Here is a 22,199-nt window from a genome sequence, read left to right as displayed (position 1 = left end):
TAAATAAGAATAATAATAATTTAGTTACGAGATATTAATTTAAAAAGGAGAACATAACTTACATTGATTATTTATCGCATAGTGTTACACGGACAGAATTTCGACTTTAGAACCCGTAAATTAACCTTTGCATAACCCAAAACTAACTAATATAAAACTACACTATATTATATATATATATATATATATATATATATATATATATATATATATATATATATATATATATATATATATATATATATATATAGGGAGTAAAGAGATTGAATTGGTGTACATAAACTGCAAAATTCGTCGCCTTTTATAGATGTGGCCAGCCTTTCCCTGCCATGTGATCGCATGGCCAGCCTGTCCAGGACACATTCTTCATTTGAAACGTGGGCAGCTCTTATTTATTTATTATATAATATAATATATATAATTTTATATAATTTTATATATATTATATTATATTCTTGTGCATAGTTGACTTATAATTTTCGGCCCGTTGCGTCACGCGTTGATAGTTAGCTTGGGTCCTGGTTCAAAATTTTTGAACGTCTTTTCGTACTATTTAATATCTTGTACTTTGCGTTTCACAATTTGTAATTTGCACAAAAAATTATTTTCCTTAACTCTCAAAATCCGCGCAAGTCTTTTAACTCAATTTTTGGGACGCTTTTGAGTGCACTATGGCTTTAAGGACCCTTTTCCAGTTTTAGGACGCTTTTGAGTGCACTATTGCTTTAAGGACCCTTTTCCAGTTTTAGTGGCACTTTTTCTTCAATTCTTTAATCTTCGTGCTTCATCTTCGCATTTATTTATTTAAACGATTACAACTTAAAAATAGAATAATTACAACTAAAAACTTTACATATTGGGATGATATTGTGAATAAATATATGTTCGTTTGGAGCACTATCAATATGATTTTTATATCAATAACTTAGAGGTTTTATTATTTAACTAAATAACTCCATTTTATATATAAAATATTAATATAGTTAAATTATACTATATATTAAATATCTTTTTATATGAAGATCATTTGTTTGTGAAGTTAATAACTTTGGTATTACTAATATTAATAATAATAATGATACTATATAATAATAATGATAAAAGTAGTAATGATAATATTGTTAATAAGGATAATGATATTAATAATAATAATGATACTTAGTTGAATTATAATAACTATATTAACAATAATTATAATAATTTTAACGATTCCTCTTAACTTATAATTTTAATCATTTTCATAATAATATCACAATTCCTATATTTGTAATCTTAATCGTATTACTAAAAATCTTTATTTTCATAATCATAATAATCATAATCTCCGCGTTTAATTTCTAGGCTAGTAACTAAAGTTTCTAAAACGTCAATTTGTGATCCTAATTATAATAATAATAATAGTCATACTTAAATGGTAAAAGTAACAATAATAAGTGTATTAATAATACTTATAAGAATGATAATAATCATAATGGTTATAATGCATATAATTATGATAATAATAATAATAATAATAATAATAATAATAATAATAATAATAATAATAATAATAATAATAATTACAATACTAATAATAATTATGATACTTAGTAATAATAGTAATAATTAATAATATCAATGATAATAAAAACAATAATAATAATTATAATAAAGAAAATGTTAATAATAATAATAATAATAATAATAATAATAATAATAATAATAATAATAATAATAATAATAATAATAATAATAATAATAATAATAATAATAATAATAATAATAATAATAATAATAATAATACAAAAGAAAATGAGCTACCTTCAATGAAAAGGCTTTAAAAAAAATAAGCTCCATCAGGGACTCGAACCCGAGACCCCTAGCTAACCCGACAACACACTTAACCATTGAACCATCACTGCTTTCCTGTTTTTATATCCAGTCCATAATTATTAAACCCGAAATTTTTGTTCTTCCTCTCCTTCATTATTTTTGTCGACCAGAGAACCAATCCATCCATCATAACAATGAAATTATATTTGGAATTATATTGCAATATAGAATTGGAACAATTAAATGTGATGGTTATTGTTGGACAAAAGATTTTTAAAACAAAAATAAAAAAAATACATGCACTGCTTGTTCGAGAAAAAAAAATGAACTATAAATCGATTTTCGAATTCCAGAAGTTTTTAGACAAAAATTAAAACATGAAATAAGTTCTAAATTGTTTATGTAATCTTTATGAATCATCAATTTAATCCAAAACATCAAAACTTTTACGAATTTCACTATGAACACAATATTTGACTTTTAACTTCAGAACTTTGACTTTAAAAATTGAAACTCAATTTGATGAATTGAACAATGAGTTTTTTTTTTGCAGAAAGATCAAGTAAAAGAATCCTAACAAAACTACATTTATGGATTTTGAAATTAAAACTGAAATCGAGCTTTTTGAAGGATGAGTGCAAGAACAGAGAAACGAACTGTTTTTTCTTCTTATTGATTTTTGACTTTAATTCCTCAAATGAAGTTAATGATAGCATTGTATGTAGATAGTAATCGTATGATTGATGCTAGTACAGATAAGTTGGTCGATTTTGTTTGATATTGATAATTAAATTCAATTTTCTTTCACTTTAGTAGACAGGAACAAATATTGCAGAGAAAAAAATGGATTTTGATTGTGACACACAACTAAATTTGTTTGTAATCACCAAAGACATCGACTGGTACATTATTTAGAGACAGGAAAATATAAATTGATTGAGATATATCACAGATCGTACGAATATTTCACTTTTATGGATTATTATCAAGTAATATAATTAATTAAATAATATTTTAACATTAATCCTAATAATGTTTATAATAATTAATAATAACAATAATATCAAATAATTTCTAAAAAAAAAGATATCCACATTACCGATATTTAATAAGAATGAGCAATTTGAAAAATATAACTAATAATCATGTTAATCCTAATAATAATACTATTAATAAAAATGATAATTTTTTTAGTAATAATAATGTTCAAATATATCAAATTTCATATTTATGCATTACATATTAATATTAATAATACCGATTTTAGTATTAATGATAATGATAATAATATAACAACTATACTTAAACTTGTAATTATATTTATAATATTTAATAATTATATCATTTATTATATGAATACATCTATTGAATATTTAATATTTATATACTTTATAAATGTTACCATATAATAATTACTAATAAAATTTATATATAGATTCATATAGTATCATATATATATATATATATATATATATATATATATATATATATATATATATATATATATATATATATATATATATATATATATATATATATATATATATATATATATATATTTATATATATTCATTGTAATAGTATCTTTATTATTCTAATTATTATTTTACATTTTTAATTTCAATTGATTAAGCGTACTTTATTAATTTAAAATATTATCTGTACACTTATATTTATTTTTAATTATATATTTATATATAAATATATTTACATATTAATTTATACACACTTGTTCGTGAATCGTCGGGAATGGTCAAAGGTTAACTGAATACATGAAAATAGTTTATAAATTTTAGTATTCAACATTACAGACTTTGCTTATCGTGTCGAATACATATAAAGATTAAGTTTAAATTTGGTCGGAAATTTTCGGGTCGTCACAGGGATGCTGTATTATCAATAATTTTGTGAGCTTCAGTTGCGGTTTTCTTCATAATGGAACCACCAGCTGCTGTGTCGATGTCTTTTCGTGTAGCAACATTGCATCCTTGGTAGAATATTTGCACTATTTGATAGGTGTCTAAACCGTGCTGAGGACATCCTTTCAACAACTTTCCAAATCTTGTCCACGCCTCATATAATGTTTCATTTGGCTTTTGCGCAAATGTAACAATTTCTCCATGAAGTATCACGGCTTTAGATACCGGAAAGAATTGTTTAAGAAATTTCTCAACTAAAACATCTCATGTGTCAATCGCTCCTTCAGGTAACGATTCTAACCAATCTTTGGCTTCTCCCTTTAAAGTCCTGGGAAACAACATGAGATAGATCTGTTCATCCTCAATTTCTCTGATTTTAAATAGAGTACAGATCCTATTAAAATTTCGAAGATGTTCGTTTGGATCTTCTTTTGGTGTACCACTAAATTGGCACTGATTAGTTACCATGAGTAGGATTTGTCCTTTGATTTCATAATCTGGCGCATTAATGTCTGGTTGAGTAATGGCATGACCTTGGCCAGTGCGTGTGGCTCTCATTCGATCTTCCATACTTAGAGGTTCCTGATTTTCCATGATTGAATTTGTTGAATCTGAATCACTAGAGGATTCTGATTTAATGGTTTCTTCCTCGACAATCTCCGGATGCTCAATGATTGCTTCTAGTTCGTAAATCGGGTTTTCGGAAAGTTGAATCGGTGAGGACGCACGATTCGATGATGATCCTAACGAAAAATTTATCGTAGTGAGATTAGCTAGATTCCTAGATCGTGTTACAGGTGGTGAATGTATTGGTGATTTTTTCAATTTGAACATTCATAACCTATTACAATTAAGAATTAACTATATCTTATAAAAATTCCTAATTTATTAATTTAAAAATTCTATTTAAACTAAAAATGATAACTAGAGAGAAAAAAATTATTTTATTATATTTATTATTTAAACTAATTTTATATTTTATAAACTAATCTTTATATTATAATACGAATTATCCTAAAAGATCTAATTAATTAAAGCTAATTAAAAACCTGATTTAAAAATAATTAAACACTTAACTCAATTTAATAAAGAATGAAAAAGTGGCATGAAAAGAGGAAGTTTTGAGTCAGGATCTTTTTCTATATACGGAGAATTAATATAGTAATAGTACATTGTCTCATGCTCAATCACAGTACCCAAAAACTCCCAATTTACTTCCTTCTTATTTATAGTTATAGTAATATAGTAATAGTAATTTATTTTGTACCTTGTATTAGTTTTTTCGGTTTTTTTTTTTTTTTTTTTTTTTTTTTACAATCACAAATCTAGTGACAGACAAATGGGAATCCAAGGTTAGTATAGAGACTGGCACACATACATATACTTGATAAAAAAAAATAAAAAAAATAAAAAAAAATAAAAAAAATAAATAAAATAAAATTATATCTACACTTCTATCCACCAACTCAAGATTCAAGGAGCAAGTTTGAAATTTAACCCAACATCGATTGTTCTCAACAAAATGATTCTAAATTTTCTTTTTTTTATAATTTTTTTTTCTTTTAGAAACTTGTGCGCTTTATGTTTTAAAATTATCTAACTACTACACTAGAGGTGTGTGAAACCGAGTGCATGTTCAACTTTTTTTTTTCAAACCGTGACACCAAATTCAAAATATTCTAAAACTCGATTTTCAATCCATAATAATAAAAATTCGTTTTTTTTTAACACTCAATACACAACCAAGTATGAGAAGACAATTTTTTTTATGCACTAACAAACAATTTTAATTTACTCTTACACTTAATCAACACACACTACACAAAGTTCAAAGGGAATAACTCATTTTTACAAAGAGACATGCACATGTACTGCGTCCGATTATTTTAATTTTGTCATATATATATGTATTATAAGTTTTAAGTTATAATCCTACTGACCAAGTTTCAATTTACAGAATTACAATGAACAAAAAAAAAAATTTATATAGGTCCTATAAACTAAAAAAAATAATCTTTATGTCCTATAAACTACTTCGAGTTTTTTTTTAAAGATCAAATATATGGGGATAGTGTTGGAGAACTAAAAGATTCCCTGACACATTTTGTACAAAGTGTGGGGAGTTTACAGTACACAAACACATGGGGAGTTGAAAAGATTCCCTGACATCTCACTCATACACACCAAGTTACTTCACAAGTTTACATTACAAACAATACATTTTACGTTTTTTTTAATTATTTAACTGCTAATTACTAATTACAATTATCTAAAAATTATATTTACAAAATTTAATCCTAAATACCTTATTGGACACAAAAAGTGTCCCCGGCAGCGGCGCCAAAAACTTGATGTGTTTTTTAGTGGTGTACGAAACGGTTATCAGTTTTATATTATTTACTACAGGAAATTACCTAAAATTAAACTAAAATACACTAGGCAAGTATACCTATCGTATAGTAATATAGCTAAGGTAAAGTCCGGGAGGTCGATCCATGGACACTTTTATTAGGTGCTTTACTAGGTTATCTAGGTAAATTAAGTAACTAAGTTAGATTTAGTAATATATAGTAATTTTAGTAACTTTGGGGGATTTACCGTTTAACGACCGGTTTGTCTTTTTGGCTTTTCTTTTTAATATTAACAATAAGACAGTAAAATTAAACTAAATTGTAGAAACAAAGTAAATGATGTGAGTAGAGGTGTATATAAAATAGTTATATTTTTGCTACAAAATACTATTAAATACGATACAATTTTACACAAGATATTTATTTATTTATAGAATGGATATACCTAAACCATGCTACAACACTATAGGCAGTGTACCTAATCGTAGAGTAGCATAGTTTTTAGTAAGTCCAGTTCGTTCCACAGTGAGCTGGCTTATTTTACATTATATTTTAAACAACTATATTTGTACAAAATATATATAATTATATATAATAATATATAAAAGGGAGGGTTTTTTACCGTTTAATGACCGATTTGTCGATTTTATATTTTAAGCGTAAAGATAAATGACGATAATATAAATGATAGAATTTAAATTGCGATAAAGTAAATTGCAGTAATTAAAAAGACAGTAAATAAAGGTACGATGAAATATGAAATAAAACAATTATGCTTATTTAAACTTCTGTAACCATGATGTTTGACGTTTTGATTTTAATTAATTGTTACCCAGGTTAATTGTCCTTTATCCTGGATTTATTTGAGACCTATCTGGTTTTTGGCCATAATAGTTCATCGGTCATAATTATAAAATGCTTGGCAAATTTAACCTTATACCCGAAGTCAAATATTCCAACTAATTGGGAATTCGAACTGTAACAAGGTCTTAAAACTTTGTTTAACGATTACACCAGGTTATCGACTGCGTGTAATCCAAGGTTTTAATACTTTGTTAACAATTACACCAATTACCCTTGAATGTAATCCACCCCTGTTTCAATGAGTCTATTGACTATTAAACCATCCCCGTGTCCGGTCAAATGAATAATTATTGGTATTTATAGATATCCCGCCTACCGTACCCAGTCAAGCGTATGTGGTTAAATATAAATACGTCAAATTATAAGTCTTTATATTAATTTAACTAGGTACCATTTAGTTAATACAAATCCCATTAATAGCCCATAGCCTAATTTCCACAAGTGTCGGTCTTTTGTCCAAACCCCAATTATGGTACAAATTCCAATTACCCAATCTTAGTATTTAGCCCAACATCACGATTACTTAGGTTCAAATAAGCATAATAACAACTTAGTTACAAGACATTAATTTAAAAAGGAGAACATAACTTACATTGATTATTTATCGCGTAGCTTTACACGGACAGAATTTTGACTTTAGAACCCGTAAATTAACCGTTACATAACCCAAACTAACTAATATAAAACTACCCTGTACTATATATATATATATATATATATATATATATATATATATATATATATATATATATATATATATATATATATATATTATATTACAGAGGGAGAGATTGAAAGAGTATATAATTCGTTGGACAAAACTGCCTTTTTATAGCAATGTGGCCAGCTACAGGCCTCCATGCGATCGCATGGAAATTGGTCATGCTGGCCATGCGATCGCATGGCCCAGGAATCCAGCTCATATCATTTTGTTTTTTAGCTTGTAGACGTTATTTTTAAGTATATATAATATATAAATAATTTATATAATTATTTAAATATTATATTATATTCTTGTGCATAGTTGACTCATAATTTTCGCTCCGTTACGTCGCGCGTTGATAGTTGGCTCAGGCCCCGGTTCCGGATTTTCGAACGTCCTTTCGTACTATTTAATATCTTGTACTTTGCATTTCGCAATTTGTAATTTGCACAAAAAATTATTTTCCTTAACTCCCAAAATCCGCGCAAGTCTTTAACTCACTTTTAGTGGCACTTTTGAGTGCACTATGGCTTTAGTGGCACTTTTCAGGCTTTAGTGGCACTTTTTCTTCAATTTCTTTAATCTTCGTGCTTCGACTTCGCATTTATTTATTTAAACTATTGTAACTAAAAATAAGAAAATTACAATTAAAAACTCTACATATTGGAATGATATTGCTACTAAATATATGTTCGTTTGGAGCAATATCAAATATCCCCACACTTGAACGTTGCTTGTCCTCAAGCAATACAGAACTTAAAATTAAATCACACTTCACTCGAATCACTTTTTTATTCTCACACTTTATACATCAGTGATTTTGATACAGCGGTATAAACAATGATAGTAACGATGTGGTTTACAGTCCCACATGACTATGAAAATTTAGATCCTTTATGGAAATCAGATCTTCATGAAAATATTTGATCTTTTGAAAATTCATTCTAGCTTTTACCCTAGATAAGTTTTTCGGAATAACCCTTCACCGGTTTTTGCAAAATGTTTTTGTGGGTTTTGTGGGTTTCAGAATTGAAAATTTTAGCTCAAAACTTATGGTTTTGTGTCACCCACTTGCTAATCCTTGTATTAGGAAAGCAACACGTCCAGTTTACTTGTTTCGTATATTACCTTTTGGTAAACTACCGTCTGGTTGTAAAGAAAAGCGATGAACAAGCAACTATTAAGGCAATGTCTAATGACATGCAAATGTTCATGGTCCACAACATGTCGGATGCAATTACTATCCTTTGTAGGAGCAATAGTAAAGATCACCCTATATTTTTTCGGTCTGGCACAAGGTCATGTCTTCGACCATGCTATGCAACCACCGTTCTTACGGTTGACACCCGATTTGGTTCAGGCGACCTAATGAATTCCAGGTGAATTTCTAGGATTTTATGTTCAATGGTAATGAACGTATTGAAAATGGGTTTTCAGAAAATAAATTGGTTTTAATTTTTGATCAAAATATTTTCTCGTTCAAGCTCGAGTTTAGATATCATCGAATTCTATGAGTTTGTAATCCTCAATCTTTAAGGTCAATCTCAAGGATTGAGTAATATCAGTCTTAAAAGCTGATTTTTAATCTTTAAGGAGATTATCCTTTCTGGGGGTCTGATTCATTAGTCTTATCAAGCTAATTTGCATGGCGCCCTCCCCATTTTACGAGACAAATCATCTCATGGTTAGGATAAGTCTGACCACTTGGCGACCCTGTTTGATGCTGAAGTCTGTGGATGTCCTGCTGATTTTAGAGATGACTTTTCTATATTTTTCGTCAACCTACAGCTGGTCTGGACGACAACTTCCTGACCTAAATCAAGAAGCGCGTGTCTTTTTCGGAAGACTTTACTTCCTTTTAATGATGGAATTGATTCATCGTGTAGATCCATCTATTTTTTCAGATAAACTGGGTAAAGCGGTTAATTTAGTCCAAAACAAAAGCACCTGCAATAACTTTACATAAACATGTGATAGATAGTTTTTAATTGAATAACTTGGTACATTCTCCCCACACTTAGCTTTTATTTTATCTTTCTTTACCTTTTTATTCTCTTCTATTCCATTTTAAATGAATTCAAGCGTTTTGGGTTGTTTCTCAATTTATGTCCTTTCCAAAGTAACAATAATTTCGGTATTATCACCTAGTTTTATCGTTCATAAATATGTATAAACATGATTTTGAGTTTATTTAGTTGAAAATTTTTCAAATTTTCACAAAATTCGGAAATTAAACCAAGTGTAAACCTGAGAGAATATATAACCCTTCCCCACACTTGAGATCATGCAATGCCCTCATTTGCATGAAATTCAACTCTAATTATAAATTCATGAGGGTGATTAGTGTAGAAAAGTAGTTAAAGATACCCAGTTTGTAATTACAAAGCTCATCGAATGATAGATGGTGCACCTCATCGTTCATTCCTTCTTGTTTTATCCCCCATGTTTATTTTTCAAAAACGGTTGCTTTTCTGAAATGTTTGCTAATCTTTGAAAATGCATCTTTTACCCTTACTCATCATGCATTTTTATTAACGAGTTATGCACTAACTCAAACCCCTATTTTAACGTTAAGTGGGGTTAGACTTCCCCACACTTAGCTGACGACATGTGAAGTCGGTAGAATAAGTTCCATGAATTAGAATAGTGAGCCAGTTATTTACATCTCGGGTGGTGTATAATATATCAATATGTTTAAAGTTTAGAACCACCCGATCGTCACTACTTAATTCTTTTTTAAGTGTAGCTTTTAGTAAATGGATATGTCTCTTTTCTGGTTCTTGGTCAAATGGATCGATATACATCGATATACATATTTCTATAGGGTGGACAATTCCTAACATTTCCTTCCATTTATTCTCTGGATCAAAGTTTTCACCTCTATTACCCAATTGGGTGAAATCCGAGGTGTCATTATCTATTACAACTCGTAGTTCATCTTCGGTAGATGACTCGTCTATTGAGAATATTGGGTTGGAAGGTTGTGGAATGGTGAATTTCGGGATCGAAGTAGATTCTTTTTCATTAACGGTACTTATCGGTCCCGCCACTTTGGTCTCGGGGGTAAAATTTTCAACGTTATCGTTTTCCCAATAGTACCAATTTTTCACCCTTACTTCTTCTTCATCCATTGATGGATCGATGATTTTGTCGGTAGAGGCTAATGTGTCGATATGTTGTGAAATTGGTAAAGCTGAATAAAAAGTATCATTGGGATAGTTGGTGATTTCGGAGCTCTCGAATTCATCAAAATTCGATGATATGAGATTTTCTTGCACAATATTCCTCAGATCAACAGGTGTGTAATCTGATAGAGTTTCAGCTTGCCTATTTACAGACTCTCTCATTTGTTCATTTTGAGCATCGAGTTCTTCGAGTTTGATTTTCATAAAATCTAAAGAATTTTCAGACACATAATTTTCCTCGTCTTCTGGTTGTTAAGCTTGGATATATTCTTGGGCATAATCCCAATTAGAATTGTATTCCTCATAATCATTCCATACAGGTTCCATGGGTGCATAATTTTCCATAGGAACGTAATAATAACATTCCCATGTTGAGTGATAATCTCCACAGATTTCACAACCAGTTATTGTTTCGTCATTCGTGATCCAAGATTGACCGAACGAATTGTCATCAACACCCATTTGAGAGTATTGATTAAATTGATTTCGGATATCATAAAGAGTTTCCAAAATATTCTCGAGATTTTCCATAATGCGCTTATTACCAAATTTTAGCTACAATGTGGTGCATTTACTAATTATCCTATTAGTTATAAAACTAAAAATTATATAAGTTATCAAATTAATAGACTTTTCTGATTTTGCCCACGTTTCGAATAGCCAATAGATGCAGCAGGTAGCCAGGACCCTTTAAATCGGAAGCCCACAACTCACCACTAACAAATCCAACTATTACTACGAAGCAGAAAATTTGGATGTCTATCAATTTAACCTCTTCAAATAATTTTTCGTTTGAAATTTTAGAGAAGAAATAGAAAATCTATGTCCTAAAAACTAGCGTGTCGAGAAATAAGAAAGAAAAAGATTACGCGTCGAAAAACGTCGAAAAATAAAAATAAGAAAGTAGCGCGTCGTAACTTAAAAGGTACTAAAATTTATAAACAGCGTCGCAAAATTCTAAAAATCCTAAATCTTAATCTAAAGAAAAGGCACTTAAGTGATTTTACGTCAAAGCCTAAAAATCTAGAAATATAAAATAAGCTACGGCAAAATACTAGTCTTAAAACTAATTACGAACGATAAAAATACAAATATTACGAATAAATGATAAAAATACAAATTGTAATTAAAATGATAAAAATAGAAATTTTATAAAAATATTATTTTTATATTATATATTTTATAAAAGTATTAATTTTTTTATAATTATAAAACTAATTAAAACTTACATTACAAATTAAATTAAAACTAAAACTAAATATTAAAATAAATAACCCTAAATAATAATAATAATAATAAATAATACCCCGTAATAAATGCTGAATAAGGGTTTCTGGCGTGTCAGATCAGGCCATGTAACCGCATGGTTTTAAGGCACCCAGCTCATGCGACCGCATAACAGGGGTGGATTACATACAAGGATAATTGGTGTAATTGTTAACAAAGTATTAAAACCTTGGATTACACGCAGTCGATAACCTGGTGTAATTATTAACAAAGTATTAAAACATTTTAATAATTATTAGATTAACTAATTTGAAGATAGGTTCGACAAACCGGTCACTAAACGGTAAAACCCCCTTTTTATAATAGTGTTTTTTTTTTCGATCAGAAGCCTGGTATTTATAGCACTTGGCCTGATTTTTGACACCATGCGATCGCATGGAATTTGCTCTTTTTTTTTAATTTAAAAAGGAGAACATAACTTACATTGATTATTTATCGCGTAGCTTTACACGGACAGAATTTTGACTTTAGAACCCGTAAATTAACCGTTACATAACCCAAACTAACTAATATAAAACTACCCTATATATATATATATATATATATATATATATATATATATATATATATATATATATATATATATATATATATATATATATATATATATATATTACAGAGGGAGAGATTGAAAGAGTATATAATTCGTTCGACAAAACTGCCTTTTTATAGCAATGTGGCCAGCTACAGGCCTCCATGCGATCGCATGGAAATTGGTCATGTTGGTCATGCGATCGCATGGCCCAGGAATCCAGCTCATATCATTTTGTTTTCTAGCTTGTCGACGTTATTTTTAAATATATATAATATATAAATAATTTATATAATTATTTAAATATTATATTATATTCTTGTGTATAGTTGACTAATAATTTTCGCTCCGTTGCGTCGCGCGTTGATAGTTGGCTCAGGCCTCGGTTCCGGATTTTCGAACGTCCTTTCGTACTATTTAATATCTTGTACTTTGCATTTCGCAATTTGTAATTTGCACAAAAAATTATTTTCCTTAACTCCCAAAATCCGCGCAAGTCTTTAACTCACTTTTAGTGGTACTTTTGAGTGCACTATGGCTTTAGTGGCACTTTTCAGGCTTTAGTGGCACTTTTCTTCAATTTCTTTAATCTTTGTGCTTCGACTTCGCATTTATTTATTTAAACTATTACAACTAAAAATAAAAAAATTACAATTAAAAACTCTACATATTGGAATGATATTGCTACTAAATATATGTTCGTTTGGAGCAATATCAGTAAATAAAAATTACTGTGGTAAATAAAAGTAACTTTAACTAAACGAGATGAAAATACAATAAAAAGAGTATTATGCTTATTTAACTTCCGTAGTTACGATGTTTGACTTTTACTTTTTACTTTTTACCCTGGGTTAATTTTACTTTATACTCGTAGAATATTTAATATGTCCACGTGGAGTTGTCCAGCGCAGTCCTATAATGACAAGCATCAAATGCGAGTGTCCTCGTCATTTTATCTTGTAACCACAGTTAAATATTCTAACTAATTACTATTTAGATGGTTTGACGCGGTTGTCACGTATGTCAATAATTACACCAGTTGTCACTGAATGTAACCCACCTTAATTTTAACTAGTCTTTTAACCATTAATCCATTCAAGTGTCCGTTTCAATGAATAATTTACCATATATGTAAATAACCCGTCTTCCGTGTCCGGTCAACGTATGTGATTATTTATACATATAGTAAATTATAAATAGTGGTAATTTAACAAGTTGTCACTTAATTATTTTACCATACCCACTAATAGTTAAAACCCCAATCTTCCTTAAGGTCATTCTTTATCTAAATATTAACCGTTGTACAAATTAAATTAATACATTTCCTATTTTTAGTCAAACATCATAACTACTTTGGTTAAATAAGCATAATAACAAATTAGTTACTAGACATGGTAAAAGGATAAATAAAACTTACACAAAAGTTCTTAGCTTCCATTAATTCAACGCGGTAGAAAACTTCAAATTACAACACCCGTACAAATTGATATTACGGTACACAATCTGAAACTTGGAAATTAAAAATAGAATATAAATCGTATGTGTGTGTGAGAATGTAACTTGTTAACTCTTAGAACTTGGTCTCCTCTATTAAGACTCCGTAGTTGAATTATTACAAGACCCCATTTTCTGCCACTACTTCAATTCTTTTCTTATTATACTTCGTAAATTGATCGTGCTTGACCCATTGATCCCATATTTTCAGTAATGTTTATTTCTTTTGATTTATTAACTCCATAAAAGTAGCAGCCCACAATGATTTATTATTTGTTTATTACTTGTGTCTTCCATCTTAATATACTCCATAAAAGCTTGTTGGAGGACCTGATCATGACCCTCCTTTATTTTATTTTGGATATTTAATCTTAAAAGCACCACCTTATGGATCTTGACCAAATTTTGTAATTTATTTTATATTATTATTTAATAATCATTGTGCAGGTTATGTCATACTCCTCTAATTCTGATCCGAAAATAGAGAAGCTCCCTTTGCATGCTTTAGCTTCTTGTACCCCGTGCACTGTTGCTTGTATCTTTTGGAGTATAATTTGTACATCTTGGAACATCACTTGTACGTTGAGCGTTTTTGACCATTTTCTTCTTTAATCTTCATTATAGTACTCCATCTTCACTTTTATTCATTTATACAATTAAAATGGAAATATGATACAATTACATATGAAAACCTATTATTTAGGAGAGATATTGCGACTAAATATATGTTCATTTTGAGCAATATCATATATATATATATATATATATATATATATATATATATATATATATATATATATATATATATATATATATATATAAATATTATGTCGACAAAGCTAGTGGCCAAAAGTAAATGAGCTGGAACCAGAAGCTCCGCACTCGCGGATCTGTGAAGCACAAAACCTCCGCACTCGCGGAGCACACCAGAACCCAAATCCCACTATAAAAGGCGATGCAATTCAACGAAATATACACACCAATATCACTCTCTCTTCTCTATATGTAATATATTTATTATAATTATAATTTTAATTTAAGATTAATAATAAATTATGGTTTAGTTGGGTTATTGTAAGAAATGTTTTACGAGTTTTAAAGTCGGAACTCTGTCCGTGTAACGCTACGCGATAAATAATCACTGTAAGCTATGTTCTTCCTTTTTCAATTAATGTATCGTAACTAAGTTATTATTATGCTTATTTGAGCCGAAGTAATCGTGATGTTAGACTAAATATTATGACGGGGTTATTGGATTTTGTACCATAATTCGGGTTTGGACAAAAGTCCGACACTTGTGAACATTGGACTATTGACTATTAATAGCTAGGGGGTATTGTCTAATTGAATGACAACTCATTGGAACATGTCGAACCTATCTTCAAATTAGTTAATCTAATAATTATTAAATTGATTACGAATGTCCTATTTAGTGATGTTTATACGACATCGTTTACAATCATTTAATTAATAAATTGGATTGGGTAATTGATTATTCATTATGGCCAAGTGAATAAATTAATGTATCATGGACTAATTAAAACAGGGGTGGATTACATACAAGGATAATTGATGTAATTGTTAACAAAGTATTAAAACCTTAGATTACACGCAGTCGATAACCTGGTGTAATTATTAACAAAGTATTAAAACCTTATTACAGTTCGAATCCCTAATTAGTTGGAATATTTGACTTCGGGAATAAGGTTAATTTGACGAGCATTTTATAATTATGACCGATGGACTATTATGGACAAAAAGCAGATAGGTATCAAATAATCCAGGACAAAGGACAATTAACCCAGAGTAATAAATTAAAATCAAAACGTCAAACATCATGATTACGAAAGTTTAAATAAGCATAATTCTTTTATTGTATTTCTCATCGTAGTTTCATTTACTGTCATTTTATTATTCGCAATTTTATATTTCATCATTTAATTATTGTTATCTATTTTACGCATTTTAATTATTGTCATTTATCTTTACGCTTAAAATATAAAATCGACAAACCGGTCATTAAACGGTAAAACCTCCCTTTTATAATATTACTACCTATATATAATTATATACATATATTTTGTAAAAATATAGTTCTATAAAAATATAATACGTAATCACTAGCTCCCTGTGGAACGAACCGGACTTACTAAAAACTACACTACTCTACGATTAGGTACACTGCCTATAGTGTTGTAGCAAGGTTTAGGTATATCCCATCTATATAAATAAATAAAACTTGTATCATATTACGCCGTATTTCATATTAAAAATAATACTATTTCATACTACACCTCGCACACATCATTCGGCTTTTACTTGCAAACGCGTAACACATTGTTCAACATATTTAACCACATCACGTTTCATTCCGGGCCACCAATACTCTTTCTTCAAATCGAGGTACATTTTCGTTGCACCCGGATGAATGGAATACTTTGATTTGTGCGCTTCATCAAGAAGCACCTTTCGGTAATCCCCCATCTTTGGTACCCACACCCTACTTTGAAAGGATAACAACCCGTGAGGGCCTAATTGAATAGACTCCATTTACCCCACGATTCGTTCTTCATATTTGTTATTAACAAAAGCTTCAATTTGAATCTCACCGAGCTTAACAAGAAAATCGTTAGTAATTATCATATGTAACAATCCTAATCGTATCACCGGATGTTGTCTCTTTCGCCTTAACGCATCCGCGACCACATTCGCTTTGCCCAGATGATAAAGTATCTCACAATCATAGTCTTTTACCACATCCATCCATCTACGTTGACGATAATTCAAATCTCGTTGATCAAAAAGATGTTTCAAACTCTTGTGATCCGAATAAATCGTACACTTGACACCATACAAGTAATGGCGCCAAATTTTCAACGCATGTACCACCGCCGCCAATTCAAGATCATGAGTCGGGTATCTCTTTTCGTGTTCCTTTAATTGTCGAGAGGCATAAGCTGTAACGACCCAGCCAAATCGTCATTGACGGCGTCGTTAACCAAGGTCCCTTTACGTGGTCATAGTCCCTAAATGAGACACATTTGACCAAAATTATGTCGCATTTATTTGAAATGTGTATGACTTGCAAAGTTTTAAATTATCAAACGTTTCGACAAAAAGTTTAAGTTTACTTGAGTTGTAAAGTATAAATGAAATAATTTTCGACATAATATAAGTTGTAAATCTCGAATGCTATCAATAGCGTATGTATGTATGTATGTATGCTTGACCCCAAGCAAGTAATCAAAGTGTGCGCATGTATGCTTGACCCCAAGCAAGTATAAGTGTATGCGGAAACATGTATCAAGTAGCCAAGTATGAACCTGAGAAACATATAGAAAACTGTTAACGAAAAACATTGGTGAAATCATAGGTGTATTTGTAAAGTATGTTTTTGAACCACAAGATTTAGTATAAAGTGATTATCAAAGCGTATACATCCTAAAAGATGTTATTTGTATCACGAGCACCCAATTACCAAAGCTTAACTGAATCTTACCTCTGCATAATAGTGTTAGAACCTACACTATATACCGAAAATATGTTTCATCTGTCCGGATGAGGGTTCGTCAAACCCGTATGGCCACACAACATAAGTTCTCGCTTACACCCTACAAGTGTAACTAATGATAATTGGACTTGAGGATTTTTGTTCTAACTCATATGTATCTTTGCTTTCGTATTTGTGTTCAAAGTATAAAAGTATAAACCGTATATGTTTCTCATCCCATATTTTAAAAGTATAAAAGTTGTTGAAAAGATGGGATTATGATCTCACCTTATTTTGCATGCCAAAGTACTTGAAATTAAACGTTGTGCAAATGTAAGTTGCTTAGCCTTGACCTAAACAAATAAGTCGTATCAATTACCGGTTACGGCACAAGGTCGGTCCAAATGTGTTCAATTAGTCCTATGGGTCGTTACGACTCGATTAATATAGCATGTGAATCAAGTTGTCAAGTTTCATGCAAGAATCAAGCATAAAAGCATGTTAGAAGGATTGCATAAGTATTTGGTCAAGTCTGACTAAAAGTCAAACTTAGTCAAAGTCAAAGTCAACGGGGTCGGGTCGGGTATCCGACAATTTTTCTTCAATTAGTAATCATATATGAACATGTTGGCCAAGTTACATGTTAATCGGAGGTGCGTAGCATAGTTAGAATTAAACGGTAAACGATCAAGCAAAGCAGAAATCTGCAGTTCATTTGGACGGCGTCCAAAATGGCTGGACGGCATCCAATAATGAAGGACTGGACGGTGTCCAGAGGGTGGGACGGCGTCCAAAACACCTGGGTTTCTGAAATGCTGAAATTTCACAAGTCTCGAACCAAAACTCATACAAACACAAATTTTGAACCGCAAACACTTAAAATGCATATCATACATCGTTTGAAAGGTATTTTAACGAGGAATACAACTAAGAACATTTCATCAAACAAGTTCATCATTTACAACAACAAAATCCTCGTCGAATGATCGTTAAAAGTTCATTATCAAAGTTTCAAGTTCGTAAAATGCATTTCATGATTAGGGAACCTACTACACACATATAATATGTTGTTTCGTAGGTAATTACGCATACAATGCAACTAAACACTTGCCAACAACATTGCAAAGCATTTGATAAAGTTCGTTTTAAAATCTATCAAACCCTAACCAAGAATCACAAAATCAAATATCATGTTAATGTTGGATTTTCATGTCATTCAACATACCAAAACGAAGCTAACGATACTAGTAACACTTTTAACACATAAGGTTTAACATCTAAACACATTTCATCATCCAAAATCAAAGAGTTAACTAACCCATTTCAAGTGTTCATGCTAGTTACACCAAATAACAAGATCGAGCATACAAATTAGATACACGACATCACAATGAGCCATAGACACTAATTAACACCATTTCAAGTCTAAAAGTCTAATTTATGAAAATTAGAGATTTTGAACAGCTTACCCCAAGCTATGAAATTGGTACCAAATTGAAGAAGATGATGCAAGGATCATAAATATGTAGTTTATTTTGATGTTTGATTGCTAGATTGAATTTAGATGATGAATTAAGGATTGGGAGTTTGAGAGCAAAATAATGGAAGTAGTAGAAAAGAGAGAAAAGGATGAATGAATGAGTGGTGGTGATGGTGGGTTGACTAGTTGACCTAGTTAACTAGTTTGTCCACTTGGCAACTTTAGTCCCTCGAGTTTAAAAGCGGGTGCGGGAATTAACCGAACGAATTATTTTAAATACGCGAGAGTAAACGGGAGATGTTAAAATCAAATAATGGAATTATTGGAAACCCTAATTGACAGAAGATACGAATTTAGATAACGAACGATATTATCTAAAAAAATAAAACGGGCGTTAAAATAATTAACGGAAAAAGTCGGGTTGTTACATTATCCACACCTTAAAAGAAATTTTGTCCCGAAATTTAGATGGAAGTAGTAGTCGTTGTTTCTTCCTAGAGGCCTTACGTTACTAAATCTACGAATAGGTGAGGGTACATCCTTTTCATTTGATCTCATCTTTCCTACGTAACTCGAGTCCTCTGTTGGCCTTACAACGAACTTTGACAATCGAGATTTTACATTGTTTTAAAGTTTGGTTTCACGGTCCATAGTTCCAACCGGTTCTCCTATAAATTGGTGTTTGTCATCGATAGTAAGATCATCGAAAAGAATAACAAGTTCTTGTTCCGCAAGACACTTCTTTGGGTTTGATACATGGAATGTAGGGTGAACGGAAACTCAATTGAGTCAGAGATCGAAATGGTAAGCAACGGGTACAATACGCTCCAAGATTTAAAAGGATCAAAATGTCGCGGATATAGCTTTCTACGTCTCCCGAAATGAATTACACCTTTCCAAGGTGTGACTTTTAATATCACACGGTCACCTATTTAGAATTTGAGAGGTTTACGTCTAACATCGGCATAGTTTATTCGACGACTACGGGTCATTTTAAGCCTTTCTCGAATTTGAACGATCTTAACGGTTATTTCATGAATGAGTGCGGGTCTGGTGATTTGCTGGTTGCCTACCTCGGCCCAACAATTAGGAGAACGACATTTGCGACCATATAAAACTTCAAAGGTGTGGCGTTAATACTCAAATGATAACTATCATTTTAGGAGGAATCGGCTAAAGGCAACAACACAAGTTTGTAATATGTTTTTCCAAGATTTGAATCGTACGTTTTCTTGATCTGTCAGTTTGTGGATGATACACGGTACTCATGTTTAAACGTATTCCCAAGACTTCTTGTAAGGCACCCTAAAAATCTATAAGTAAAACGAGTATCTCGGTCGAAATAATCGATAAGGGTACACCGTGTTGGAGTAGAATTCTTTCAATGTATAGTTGTGCAAGTTTTCCCATCTCGTCGGTTTCTGAATACGTTTGTTGGGACAAGTTTCTTATCGGTTTCTGATAACGTTTGTTAGGACTATTCACCCTCGTGGCGAATACTAGTATAGTGCGTGGAGTCTCTCTCCAATGAGATATTTGGATGATAAGATTTTCTTATACGGAAGTATGAGCGTAATGATAGGAGGAGTTTTCATTTTTGATATAGTCACATCGTGCATCTTGTGGTCAAATGTTGAGACTTGGTGGAAATGAGATAGTATACGTAGTTATATGTCGGAGTTGGGTAGTAACTGACCATTTGTCGGAAACATAAGGATGGTAAGTCAATGAAGGAAGAGGTATCCTTGGATTGTATATTATCTTGGGTCCCGGTAATATCAGACGGCAATAGTTAAATAACGGAGTTATGTAACATGGTGTGTGGTGATGAGAAGGTTGATCGAGCCCATAATTAGATATCCAAATCTTCTTCGGGCAAAATAAAGAATTTTAGTCTCTTTGATTTCGAGTTGAGAGAGAAGGCCCTTCAGGTGTTTACTTAGAAATATTTTCATATTTGAGTTCCATTTTGCGCTACACGAATTTGGCTAGCGAGGTTGGTGTGGATATTCACGTTTAAGGTTCGAACACGGGGAGGTTTAATTCTTTCCTTTCGGTTCAAGGCGTCGGCTACAACATTTTCCTTGCCCGGATGGTAACGAAGTTCACAATCATAATCATTCAATTTTCCAGTAAACCGTCGTTGTCTCGTGTCGAGTTGTTTTTGATCGAAAATGTGTTGTAAGCTTTTGTGGTAGGCGAGAATGGTACTTTTGGTTCCATAAGGATAGTGTCTCCACATTTTAAGTGCAAAGACAACGGTTCCAAGTTCGAGATCGTATATCGTATGGTTTTGTTCGTAGGTTTCAATTGTCTAGAGGCATAAGCAAATAACCTTCTTTCGTTGGTTTTGAGGCATCGCAGTATACAATAAAATCATCATTGCCTTTGGGAAATGATAAGATAGGAGTGGTGGTTAACTTCTTCTTTAAAATTTGAAATGTCGACTCTTGTTCGGCGGACCAAACAAATTATTTTCCTTCGTGAGTTAACGAGGTTAAAGGACGAGCAACACGGGAAAAGTTGGAAATGAATCTTTGGTAATAACTGGCGAGATCCAAAAATGGACGAATATGAGTCGGAGTCATGGGGGTTTCCCAATTACGTATGGCTTCGATTTTTGCGAGATTGGCTTAATGCTTTGACCATTAACAACATGGCCTAGAAATTGGACTTCGTTTAACCAAAAATTTCACACTTGGAGGACTTAACATGGAGTTGTTATTTTCTCAAGAGTTCGAGCATAAGACGAAGATGTTGTTCGTATTCTTTTTACATTTGGAGTAGATTAAGATGTCGTCTATGAATACGATAACGATTTTCTCTAGATAAGGCTTGCATACGTGATTCATAAGATCCATGAATACGACCAGAGCATGAGTTAAACTGAATGGCACTAAAAGGAATTCATAACTACCATAGCGAGTTCAGAAAACGGTTTTGGAACGTCTTCTCCCTTAACCCACAATTGATGATGACCGAAACGGGGGTCAATTTGGAATGCACACAAGATTCTTATAATTGATCGAGAGGTTATCGATAAGGGAAAAAGGATTTCGGTCCTTAACCGGTAATTTATTTA

The sequence above is a fragment of the Rutidosis leptorrhynchoides genome, chromosome 10 (assembly GCF_046630445.1).
Source record: "Rutidosis leptorrhynchoides isolate AG116_Rl617_1_P2 chromosome 10, CSIRO_AGI_Rlap_v1, whole genome shotgun sequence".
NCBI classification, from domain to species: domain Eukaryota; kingdom Viridiplantae; phylum Streptophyta; class Magnoliopsida; order Asterales; family Asteraceae; genus Rutidosis; species Rutidosis leptorrhynchoides.
This window is presented reverse-complemented; position numbering follows the sequence as displayed.